A 14,136-nucleotide genomic window follows, 5' to 3' on the forward strand; every position below is an offset into this window, starting at 1 on the left:
AGGAATGACTTGTTGCCTCACCTGCTGTCAGTGCAGCCAACAGGCAGCTTTGAAAAATCAGCCTTCGAAGGGATTAGTTAAACTGTGGCAAGGTCATGCCCCTCCCAGGGACACCCACATCCAATGACTGATCAAGGTGGGAGTCTAGCTTACTTGGCCATTTCAGCCCAATGCAGGACAGCTTTTCCAGGCCGTGTTTGCTCCAAAGCTCGTGGTGGTGTCAGCTGAGCCTGTCATTGGTCCTACAAAGTAACCTCTGCCTAACCATGTTTCCTTCCTCTTCCTTCCGTAGGGGTTGATCACAAAGGTACTTCCTAACAAATGTTCCACACATGAAACTCCATTTCAGAGTGTGCTTGCCAAAGAAGTCAAGCTGTGAGAAGACTGCTAAGCACTTTTCCCTCACTTTGAATAAAACATCTCATCTCAACTGGGTCTCGATATCATACAGTAATTCTATTGTTTGTCCTTTTTTTGAGTTGTTTATTTATCTGTAAGCCAGGTTTTGCTTGTGCTCTCCTATTTCCCCTCTCTGAAAGAGTTTTCTTTGCTAATCTGCTAACATATGGTGCAATCAGAACATTAAGTCTTCCCAGCATAAGTTTGATCTTTCTAGCATAGGGCTTTGTATAGGATGTTTTCAACATGTTTCTCCAGATCACTTCACCTTCACCCTGCTCTGTACCTGAGAAAGATCGTCTGTATGGACTATATCACTGGACTCATGTGCCCTCTGGCTTCCTGTTGGGTTTAACCAATGAGGAGTCCCAGCAGCAGAAGGGAGGAAGAGAAGAAGGTGAGTTCATTCAAGGTACTTATTCCCGTGTTCCCTGACCAGGAGTTTGCCCTGGGCTGACTACTTTGCTTGGCTTTAGTTACAGCTCATGGCAAGTCTACTTCTCTCTTCTTCTAGGTTCCAGTCATCTCTCCCTCCTCTGGTCTCTTCAGGCCAAGAGGTGATACAGACTGTTGCTGCTAGGCCTGGGTTTTCTGCTCTGTATTTGGAGTTCCTCTCTCCCCTAACCTCTTGTTTGAGAATAAATCCTCTTTGAATTGTTTTATCTTAACTTGAGAGTGAAACAAGAAAGGCGCTGTTGGAACCCTGACTAATATAATCTTTTTGGACCTCTTAGACCTTTATATGAAACTGTCCCTATAGAAAGGCTCCCTCTTTCTTCCCCTGACTTGGCTATGCTGAGCTCTGCTTCTACACAATCCCTTCTCCAAACCTCTCCATCCAACACCACTTGCCTCTCCCTCAGTAAAACTCTATTCCTTTCTAGAGGAGGTTTTATTTCTTTGTTCTTTCTGTGGACTTACAAATTGCATGAAGACTTCAGGATGAACAGAGATTGAGAACTTGTGCCAGGTGTTATGTGAGTTCAAAGGACAGTTTCTGAGTCCAACCCAAGCAAGAGGACATTTGCGGAAATCTTACAATCAGGACTGCTATCTAAGCTGAGTTTGGATAAATGAGTAGACGATAGCCAGAAGTAAGGTGGTTATTATAGAGAGGGAGGGAACAGCATTCTCAAAAGTTTATAAAAAAGAGGAATTGAATGTGAGTGTATGGAGTATAGACTAAAGGTCTTTGAGGGCTGGGTGGGTAGAGTATCACAAGAGAAGTGGTCATTGTATTCATAACTTCACTCAACTCTGGCCTCTTCAAGATCAATCACTGATCCTGTACTACTTACCAAAAAATATGGCTGTGAATAATTTCCATTTTCTGTTCACAATCACAGTCATCTATTTTCAGTCATTCTTCCCTTCCTCCCCCTTCTATTCATGGCTATCACCTTCTCCTATATCTCAATTTTAGGGAGTATGGAAACCCGGAGACCATTTAGGGGACTATGCAATAATCCAGACCAGGAGTCAGCAACTACATGTGTGAGCCAAATCTGGCCTACAGTCTATTTTTGTAAATAAAATACATCGGAACACAGCTACACCCATTCATTTGACTATTGTCTATGGCTGCTTTCAGCCTACAAAAGCAGAGTTGAATAATTGCAACAGAGATTATATGGCCTGCAAAGCCCAACATATTTACTCTCTGGGCCTTTACAAACACAATTTACTGACTCCTGAACCAGATGAATGTCCCAGATGAGAGAGGTTGGTGAATTTATTTGAGTGGTACTGATAGAGGGATGAGGAGTGATCATATTCTAGACATACTTATGACTAGAATGGCCTGGTCTACTCTCAGGAGGAATGGACAAAGGGGAAAGCATCACACAGTCCCCAAAGTGGGCTTGGGTCCATTTAGTCAGCCAATGCCAAGGCCTTGGGTAAACAACATAGTTAAGTAGGGAGATGGCAGGTTCTGGATAGGCATATCTCTTTGTCCTGCAAAGAGTGGTAGAACCAGAAAAGACTAGAGAGGACCCTTTCCTGCCCAAATCTAGAAGGAACCATGCCTTATTCATGCTTTTATAGGTTGTAAAGATTAAATGGATCGATGCATGAGAAGAACTTAGAATAGCACTTGGCACAGGGCACTCACTCAGTAAACATTTATCTGTTGCTATTATTGTTTGTATCTGCTAGGTCCAGCTCAGTAACTGTTATATAGCAGAAAATCAGTACATCTCAAATGATTTTTAAATGAATATGTATTTATTATTTTCTCTGACCTTTCAGATGCTCATTTACGAAGATTCAAATTTAAGATTTTAACTGAAATATTAAAAGGTTATGCTATATTAAAAATCCCTTGCATTTCATAAAAAAATGGGTGGAGGACCTGAAGAGGTATTTTCCCTAGATGAAATACAAATGCCCAATAGGCACGTGAAAAGTTGCTCAACATCCCTCATCATCAGGGAAATGCAAATCTAAACCACAATAATTTACTACCTCATGCCAGTTAGAATGGCCACTATCCAAAACACAAGAAATAACAAGTATTGTCAAGGATGTGGAGAAAGGGAACCCTCCTACACTGTTGGTGGGAATGTAAATTGGTGCAACCACAGTGGAAGGCAGTAATGGAGGTTCCTCAAAAAACTAAAAATAGAAATACCATTAAATCCAGTAATTCCACTTCTAGGAATTTACCCAAAGAAAACAAAATCCCTGATTTGAAAAGATACATGAACCCCTATGTTTGTTCATTGCCACACTATTTACAATATCCAAGATTCGGAAGCAACCTAAGTGTCCATCAATAGATGAATGGATAAAGGAGATGTGGTATATGTACACAGTGAAATGTTTTTCAAACATACAAAGAGAAAGAAATTGTACCATTTGTGACAATATGGATGGACCTACAGAGTATTATGCTGAGTGAAATAAGCCAGGCAGAGAAAGACAAAGACCATATCATTTCACTTACTTGTGGAATCTAAAAACAGCAGCAAAGAAAATGAACAAAATAGCAGAAGGCTCACAGACACTGAGAAGTGACTGATAGTTACCATGGGGGAGGGGTTGGGGTGGGTTGGGTGGGGAGGATGAGGGGGATAAAGGGGCACAAAAATTCTCAATCATAATATAAACTGATCACAGGGATGGTAGTACAGCATGGAGAATATAGCCAATGATTCTGTAACACCATTATATCTTGACAGATAGTAACTGCACTCGGTGTGAGGATTTAATAATGTGGATAATTATTAAATCACTGAGTTACACATTTGAAACCATTATAAGATTGTATATCAACTATATTTCAATAAAAATGAATAAGTAAACAAAAATAAAACCCCTTTCAGTGTGTGCATGTGTGTGCATGTGCGTGTACATGTGAGCATGTGTGTTTTACTCTGATGGCCAACAGCTTGATTCATTGATGGCTCCTCTAAGGAATCATAGAATTTTTGATGGTCACTGACTTGAGTTGCCTAGCAGTTTCCTTGGAGCCTCACCAAATTGATTAGCTTGTGCACCGGGAGTGTGGAACCAATGTTCATTATCCCAAGGGCAGTTTTAAAGCAAGAGAAAAGTGCAGCATAGACATCTTAGTTACAAAATAAGATAGCCTCAGTCTCTATGCATCCTCAGCCTTGCCAAGAGAGCATTCTGAACTCCTTCTCTACAAAATATTGCTTGTCGGTCAGACATGTCTAAAGTCTTAGCAATACAAAAGGAGCCCAAGGAAAGCCAATATTGCAATTTGATTGTTCATGATTTGCTTGGTTCCATGATTTAATAAGTTACCTTTCTTTAGAGTTCTTCCTTTTTGGTTTGTTTAAAGCAAACGACTAAATATAGCAATAAAAATTTATATTACCTTGGTTTTTGCCTGAAATATTCACTATATCAATCTATGGGTTTTACTGCAGTTACTGATTCACTCTACTCATTAAATTATATTGAAATGTTATGATTTGTTGGGCTCAGTTATTCCATTTTTGCCTCCAGCCATTTCAAGTAATTTTTTGCTACCACATAGAATATACAGTGTTATTTGGACTAAGACTTTCTAATTGGAAATAAAAATTTTTAGATATGAAATTAAGCCCTTCACTAAATAATGTTAAATTATCACCAAATTTAACATTATCTACATTTTCTAGAATAGTTAATCAATATCACTTCAGCTGTTTTAGGAATTTTAGTACTGCTGAAGTCTAGTAATTGTTAGGTATAATTGTATTCTCCTGAGTTCAACATAAAGAATAAAGTCAGTTCATACATTTTCACTGTAAAATATTGTCTTTTTACACAAAAAAATTCACTGACTGGAAATACTCCAAAAAAGTATGTTTTTCGTAAACATATTCCAAAACATTATAGCTATGTTGACACTTGCTAGTTCAATTTTTGTAGAATTCCTTTACTTTAATTAAGACAAAGCAGAGGTTTTCCCAAATACAGTCCCAATATGGTTTTCATGTCATATATTACAGGGACTTTTTCTATATTTATTTTTAACTGAATACATGATCAGCCTAATAGATACCGGTTTTTGGTTGAATTATTTATTTGTTCCCTCTGTTTAAAGAAGTTAAAAACAATGGGCTATTCTTACTGATTTGCCTAGGGCTTCAAACATAAAAAGACAGAACACACTCGTATCTACTTCAGTTCACCATGCATATGATAAAAACAAATACAGCCCTGTTTAATGGGGCATTATTACCATCCCTCAAATCTTTGGCCATGTCTTAAAATTATTTTTACCATACTCAGATTAAACTTGTTTTCTCTTAGGAATCTTGCTCAATTTTCCACAAATGAAATATGTTGAATTGTTATTATTATTATTATTCCTGTCTTTGCTCTCAAGGCACCATCTAAATTACTCCTTTGTCAAGATTTGTGTTATTTGCTGTGTTGTATCTCCAACTTTTTTTCAGTGCTAAACTTTATAACAGTAAGGTACCTGGTGGGAAATGAACCTTAGGGTGTGGGGGTTCTCAGAGTGGCAGTAGAGGTTGAGGAGAGAGTGGAGAAGTGGGAAAGCTGATAAATTAAATACAAGAAAATTATCCAGCATAGGAGCTTCAAAGTTAGCATTTTATCTTAACTGTAGCAGCTAGAACTGGCATCAGCCTAGCAGTACCATTTATCTTTGCCATACTCCCCTGTGGTCCAGAATGTCTAGATATTCCAGTTGAGTGGATGTGCTGCTGGGAGTCACTCAGAAAGAGAGAAAAAACTCCTAATTTCATTGAACACCTATAGGTACCTTGCACTGTAGAGACATTCACATTCCATATCTCATTCGGTCACTACAAAAATCCTCTAAAGTTCATATGATTGTCTTCACTTTACTGTTAAAGATATTGAAAATGAAAAGAGTTAAATAACTCACCCAGAGTGCCACTGATTATGCAGCAAACAGAGCTGATTGCCCTAGCAGCAACATTAGTGGGGGAGAAAGAAGGAACCAATAGGTCAACATGGATTTGGTTTTTGTCGTTTTGAATGTTGACACTAGAGTCTTATCTCAGGGCACTCTGGTCCTAAGATAGAGAGGACTTGAAATTAAATAGTTTTCAGAGGGGAATATCTTGTATTCATTATCCACAGACTCTAGCTTTAAACCTCTTGTGTTGGGGTAAACATTTGTTCATCTTTAATTTTCCCATTCCACCTTCCACAGTACTTTGCACATCATCATTATTCAATATTTGTTAAATTTAATTAAAAATCTTCTTACAGAACAGCAAGAAACAGTTATTTATAATAGTGGTATAATTATAATAATGTCCACCCTGGGATATTTATGCTTGCCATACTAATTGAGGACTCAATTAGAGAGTTAAAAACTGAGTAAATGAAAAATAATTCATAGTGTTGACCAGTATAGCAAAATATACTTGCTAAAGAAAGGGCAAAAGGAGAGAGAGAAGGAATTATAAAACTTAAGATCAATAATTTATAAGATTTTAACATTTGAAATTATAATTAAACAGAAACTCAAATATGAGCAATTAGTATTTCATATTTTCTGTGAAAACAACTACCTCTGCTGCCTACAACTGGAATTATCACTTAAACCAGACAAGAGCTTATTTTACTAATTGGGTTAGATTATATTTTTAGTGCAATTTTATTCTAATGAATGTGGGCTCTTTCTATTAACCTTAACAGTCAAGAAACATGAAACAATGGGAGAACATATAATTTGGAACTGCAAACTAACTAATGTAACAGGAATGACTGCTTGATATGATAAAATGATTTTACCATATAAATTGCAGTTACGAAGGGAAAATAAAATCTCCAGTATTCTTCACTCTCTCTGAGTTAATTAAATTTTATAACCTTTACTAAACTCTTCAAACACTAGAATCTTATTCAGCCATTATCAAATAATTATGAAGAACTTCATTATCTTCCAAAAATTCTTCTGGTTTGATCGATTTAGCAGTTTCCTTTATTTTCATTGCAAGAAATTATCATCAACATCATCACTGTTGCAAACATGATCACCAGTAGCATTTATTGAATCTCCAGGGCACAGTGCTAGGTAGAGAGGCATCGTGAAGTGTAAGATACAGTCCTTGCCCTTGAGAAATTTGCAATCTAAATGAAGACATTTGAACTGGTTAAAGTTAGTCCAAAACAATTTGCTTAATTCTATGATTTATTAGAATCATTCAGGGGAGACACATATGGGAGCAATATTGGACTCAGTTATTTTTTTAAAATGCTATCTCCTGCTATTGCTAAGAAATACCCATAAGTTTTAAAAGATAAAGCAGATATCATTAGTCACCTTTCTAAGGAGAATGAAAAACATTGCTCCCTACAGGATAAGACACTAATTCTCCAAGCATTATATTTAGGTGACTTGGGAAAGCAATTAAAGTCTTATCTCTGCAACTAATCGGCAGTGTGACTGTCACCTGCAGCCCATCATTGCTCCAGCTGCTATGTTACAGGATAGGCTCTACCGGTCTTTGACTTGAGAGAAATCCTACGTCATTGAAGAGGGTGGCATATTTGCACTGGTAGACTACAGAATCTCACTTGCATCCCTTCATAAATAACCTGCCCAACAAATATTGCTGAAATCATAATGGGCTCTATGCCTTGGATGTATTTCTAAATCAGTTTTATGTGTGAAAACGTATTTAATATTTTCATGATGTAGACATCATGTACAAAAAATGGTCAAGTTTTCTAATATGGTACACAACTGTTCTCAGGACATGTAGTATAAAGAAAGTATGTAATATCATGAGATGTTTTACACTGATTTTCAATGTTTGTATTGGGAGAGGTGAGGGGAAAGAATTTTTTCCCTTCCAAATTGGGCATGTGGAAATAAATAATGAGGCTAACTGGGCAAATGCTTCCTGGAAAAATGCTACAAGTGTACATTTCTGGTTTATTTTGTTTGCTTGGTAATCAGGCCTTACATGATTATCAAATTTCCTTTATAATCACATTTACTTGAAAGTTAATAACCCATTTCCTTTACCAATGGTTTTGGTGGATGACTTTTACAACATAATGTACACTCACACAGATCAGTAATTTATGTGAGTGATCAAGTCATTTGAGGCTTTCCAATTCATACGCTGTCTAATCTCAATTAGGTACCTTGAAGAAATTGGCTAGACCTTTACGAGCCTTTACAACCTTGAGATTCTAGATATATGTGCTTCTTTCTTTATTCTTTTGGTTTTCACAATAGCTTTTCAAACCTATAGAAAAGTTGAAAGAAGAAAACAATGAATACATGTACTCTTCACCTGGATTCACCAAATATCAACATTTTGCCACATTTTTTCTCTCTCTCAGATACAGCTGACCCTTGAACAATGCAGGGGTTAGAGATGCCAACCCCACATGCAGCAAAAAGTCCATGAATAACTTTTGACTCACCCAAATTTAACTACTAATATCCTACTGTTGACTACAAGCCTTACTGATAGATAACATAATCAGTCAATTAGCACATGTTTTGTATGTCATATGTGTTATATACTATATTCTTATTATAAAGTCAGCTGAAGAAAAGAAAACAGTTTCTCAAATTGTTGCAAATCTCCAAAGCGTTTTCCAAAATATTTTACAAAATGTGCATGTAAGTGTACCCATGCAGTTCAACCCTGTGATGTCCAAGAATCAACTGTATATGCATACATATCCATCCATCCATATATATATATATGTGTGTGTGTGTGTGTGTGTGTGTGCATATATGCACTTTTAAAAACTTTTTTCCTGATCTACTTGAAAGTAAGTTACATATATCATTATACTTTATCAATAACTGTTTCAGCATATATCTCCTAAAAACAAGAACTTTACCTTACATAACCACAGTACCATTACGATGGTATTTAGGTATACCACTTAAAAAGGTGACATTAATTTAATAATATCATCTAATATACGTCTCATAGTCACACTGTTTTTTTTTAATCAAAGTTCCAATCAAGTTTCACACAATTGCAATAGGTTTTTATATCTTTTTACTTTCTTTTTCTAAAGTAGTTCCCCTGTCTTTTTACACTCATAACAGATTTTTTTGAGGAGTTCAGATCTATATGGCCATTCCAAATGAAAATAATTTTTTATTTTATAGAAATATTTAAAATTTGGGGGAGGCTTGGCAAGATGGCGGCGTGAGTAGGACAGCGGAAATCTTCTCCCAAAGCCATATATATTTTTGAAAATACAACTATTCCTAAAAGAGAGACCAGACAATACAGTACAACAGCCAGTCTACATGTACACCTGCGAGAACCCAGTGCCTCACGAAGGGGGTAAGATACAAGCCCCGGCCAGGTGGGACCTGAGCGCCCCACCCAACCCTAGCTCCTGGCAGGAGGAGAGGAGTAGGAGCGAGGAGGGAGAGGGAGCCCAGGACTGCGAAACACCCAGCCCTAGCCATCTGCACTGGGAGTGCAGACACACAGTGTGTGGGGTGCTGGATACTAGGGAAACGGGACAGTAAAACCTGTGAGCGGGTCACCGCAGCCAGCGTCCCTGGGACAAAAGAAAAGCAAGTGCTTTTTGAAAGTCTTAAAGGGACAGGAGCCTCACAGCTGGATGGAAGTTTCCCAGCACATTCAGCCCAGCAGCTGGAAATCCCGGGGAACTCCAGACACCCTAACACCCTGGGCAGCAGCACAGCTCTGATGCCCTTCACGGGATAAACAGCCTCCCACCCATTTCTCCTCCAGCACAGCCCTGCCATAGCAGAGCAGCGGCCTGAGGCCGACCACGCCCACAGCAGCTGGGCAGAGCGGCTTCCAGACGTAGAGGCCCCATTGGTGCACAGCTACCCAGCACAATCTGCTAGGGGTCAGCGTTCTCACAGGAGAAGAAGGTTACTGGCAAGCAAAAATGGACTTTGTTCTCCCAGCTTTAACATGCGCCAACTGACCACGACTACCTCTATGCCATGAAAAGGCAGAAGAATTTGATCCAGACCAAAATCACAGAGACAACCCCTGAGAAGGAGCCTGGGGAGATAGACTTCATCAATCTTCCAGAAACAGAATTCAAAATAAAGGTCATAACCATGCTGATGGAGCTGTAGAGAAAAATGCAAGAACTAAGGGATAAAGTTGGGAGAGAGACTACAGAAATAAAACAATCTCTGGAAGGACTTAAAGCAGAATGGACGAGATACAAGAGGCCATTAATGGAATAGAAATCACAGAACAGGGACGCAGAGAAGCTGATGCAGAGAGAGAAAAGGATCTCCAGGAATGAAACAATATTAAGAGAACTGTGTGACCAAACAAAACAGAACAATATCCGCATTATAGCAGTACCAGAAGAAGAGAGTGAAAAGGGATAGGAAGTGTATTTGAAGAAATGCTGAAAACTTTCCCAAAATGGGGGAGGAAATAGTTGCTCAGACCAATGAAGCACACAGAACTCCCAAAAGAAGGGACCCAAGGAGGACAACACCAAGACACATAATAATGAAAATGGCAAAGATTCAGGAAAAGGACAGAATATAAAAGGCAGCTAAAGAGAGAAAAAAGGTCACCTACAAAGGAAAACCCATCAGGTATCATCAGACTTTTCAACAGAAACCTTACAGGCCAGAAGAGAATGGCATGATGTATTTAATGCAATGAAACAGAAGGGCCTTGAACCAAGAATACTGTATCCAGCATGACTATCATTTAAATAGGAAGGAGGGATTAAATAATTCCCAGACAAATAAAAGTTGAGGGAATTTGCCTCCCACAAGCCACCTTTACAGGGTATCTTAGAGGGACTGCACTAGATGGGAGCACTCCTAAGGCTAAATAGATGTCACCAGAGAAAATAAAATCACAGCAAAGAAAACAGACCAATCAAATACTAACTAAAGGCAAAAAATAAAATCAACTACTCACAAAAGCAGTCAAAGGGAACACAAAAAAGCACAGAATAAAACACCTAACATATAAAGAATGGAGGAGGAAATAAGAAGGGAGAGAAATAAAGAATCATCAGACTGTGTTTACAATAGCTCAATAAGTGAGTTAAGTTAGACAGTAAGATAGTAAAGAAGCTAACCTAGAACCTTTGGTAACCATGAATATAGAGCCTGCAATGGCAATAAGTACATATCTTTCAATAATCAGCCTAAATGTAAATGGAATGAATGCACCAATCAAAAGACACAGAGTAATAGAAAGGATAAAAAAGCAAGACCCATCTATATGCCACTTACAAGAGACTCACCTCAAACCCAAAGACATGCACAGACTAAAAGTCAAGGGATGGAAAAAGATATTTTATGCAAACAACGGCAAGAAAAAAGCAGGTGTTGCAGTACTAGTATCAGACAAAATAGACTTCAAAACAAAGAAAGTAACAAGAGATAAAGAAAGACATTATGTAATGATAAAGGATTATCCAACAAGAGGATATAACCATTATAAATATATATGCACCCAATAAACGAGCACCAACATATGCAAAACAAATACTAATAGAATTGAATGAGGAAACAGAATGCAATGCATTGATTCTAGGAGTCTTCAACACACCACTCACCCCGCAGGACAGACCCACCTGGCAGAAAATAAGTAAGGACACAGAGGCACTGAATAACACACTAGAACAGATGGACCTAATAGACATATGTAGAACTCTACATCCAAAAGCAACAGAATACACTTTCTTCTTAAGTGCACATGGAACATTCTCCAAAATACATACTAGGCCACAAAAAGAGCCTCAGTAAAGTAAAAAAGATTGAAATGCGACCAACCAACTTCTCAGACCACAAAGGTATAAAACTAGAAATAAATTGTACAAAGAGAGCAAAAAGGCTCACAAACACATGAAGGCTTAACAACATGCTCCTAAATAATCAATGGATCAATGACCAAATTAAAATAGAGATCAAGCAATATATGGAAACAAATGACAACAACACAAAGCCCCAACTTCTGTGGGATGTAGCAAAAGCAGTCTTAAGAGGAAAGTATATAGTAATCCAGGTACATTTAAAGAAGGAGGACCAATCCCAAATGAATAGTCTAAAGTCACAATTATCAAAATTGGAAAAAGAAGAACAAATGAGGCCAAAAGTCAGCAGAAGGAGGGGCATCATAAAGATCAGAGAATAAATAAATAAAATTGAGAAGAATAAAATAATAGCAAAAATCAATGAAACCAAGAGCTGGTTCTTCGAGAAAATAAACAAAACAGATAAGCCTCTAGCCAGACTTATTAAGAGAAAAAGGGAATCAACACACATCAACAGAATCAGAAACGAGAAAGGAAAAATCACGATGGACCTCATAGAAATACAAAGAATTATTAGAGAACACTATGAAAACCTATATGCTAACAAGCTGGAAAACCTAGAAGAAATGACAACTTCCTAGAAAAATACAACCTTCCAAGAATGACCAAGGAAGAAACAGAAAATCTAAACAGACCAATTACCAGCAACAAAAAACTACCCAAGAGCAAAACCCCTGGGCCAGATAGATTTACCTCGGAATTTTATCAGACATACAGAGAAGACATAATACCCATTCTCCTTAAAGTTTTCCAAAAAATAGAAGGGGAGGGAATACTCCCAAACTCATTCTATGAAGCCAACATCACCCTAATACCAAAACCAGGCAAAGACCCCACCAAAAAAGAAAATTACAGACCAATATCTCTGATGAAGGTAGATGCAAAAATACTCAACAAAATATTAGCAAACCGAATTCAAGAATATATCAAAAGGATCATACACCATGACCAAGTGGGATTCATCCCAGGGATGCAAGGATGGTACAACATTAGAAAATCCATCAGCATCATCCACCACATCAACAAAAATAAGGACAAAAACCACATGATCATCTCCATAGTTGCTGAAAAAGCATTAGACAAAATTCAACATCCATTCATGATAAAAACTCTCAGCAAAATGGGTATAGAGGGCAAGTAACTCAACATAATAAAGGCCATGTATGATAAACCCACAGCCAACATTATACTGAACAGCGAGAAGCTGAAAGCTTTTCCTCTAAGATTGGGAACAAGACAGGGATGCCCACTCTCCCCACTGTTATTCAACATAGTTCTGGAGGTTCTAGTCATGGCAATCAGACAAAACAAAGAAATACAAGGAATCCAGATTGGTAAAGAAGAAGTTAAACTGTCACTGTTTGCAGATGACATGATATTGTACATAAAAACCCTAAAGACTCCACTCCAAAACTACTAGAACTACTTTCGGAATTCAGCAAAGTTGCAGGATACAAAATTAATACACAGAAATCTGTGGCTTTCCTATACGCTAACAATGAACTAATAGAGAAATCAGGAAAGCAATTCCGTTCACAATTGCATCAAAAAGAATAATATACCTAGGAATAAACCTAACCAAGGAAGTGAAAGATCTATACCCTGAAAACTATAAGACACTCTTAAATTAAAGAGGACACTAACAAATGGAAACAAATCTGTGGCTTTCCTATACACTAACAATGAACTAATAGAAAGAGAAATCAGGAATACAATTCCGTTCACAACTGCATCAAAAAGAATAAAATACCTAGGAATAAACCTAACCGAGGAAGTGAAAGACCTATACCCTGAAAACTACAAGACACTCTTAACAGAAATTAAAGAGGACACTAACAAATAGAAACAGTAACATCCCATGCTTTTGGCTAGGAAGAATTAATATTGTCAAAATGGCCATCCTGCCCAAAGCAATCTACAGATCCAATGCAATTCCTATCAAATTACCAACAGTATTCTTCAATGAACTGGAACAAATAGTTCAAAAATTAATATGGAACCACCTAAGACCCCAAACAGCCAAAGAAATCCTGAGAAGGAAGAATAAAGTGGGTGGATCTCACTCCCTAACTTCAAGCTCTACTACAAAGCCACATAATCAAGACAATTTGGTACTGGCACAAGAACAGACCCAGAGACCAGTGGAACAGAATAGAGACTCCAGACATTAACCCAAACATATATGGTCAATTAATATATGATAAAGGAGCCAGGGACATACAATGGGGAAATGACAGACTCTTCAACAGTTGGTGTTGGCAAAACTGGAGAGCTACATGTAAGAGAATGAAACTGGACCATTGTCTAACCCCATTCACAAAAGTAAATTCAAAATGGATCAAAGACCTGAATATAAGTCATGAAACCTTAAAACTCTTAGAAAAAAACATAGGCAAAAATCTCTTGGACATAAACATGCACGACTTCCTCTTGAACATATCTCCCCAGACAAGGGAA

Source organism: Manis pentadactyla, chromosome 2 (genome assembly GCF_030020395.1).
Source record: "Manis pentadactyla isolate mManPen7 chromosome 2, mManPen7.hap1, whole genome shotgun sequence".
In the NCBI taxonomy this organism is placed as follows: Eukaryota; Metazoa; Chordata; class Mammalia; order Pholidota; family Manidae; genus Manis; species Manis pentadactyla.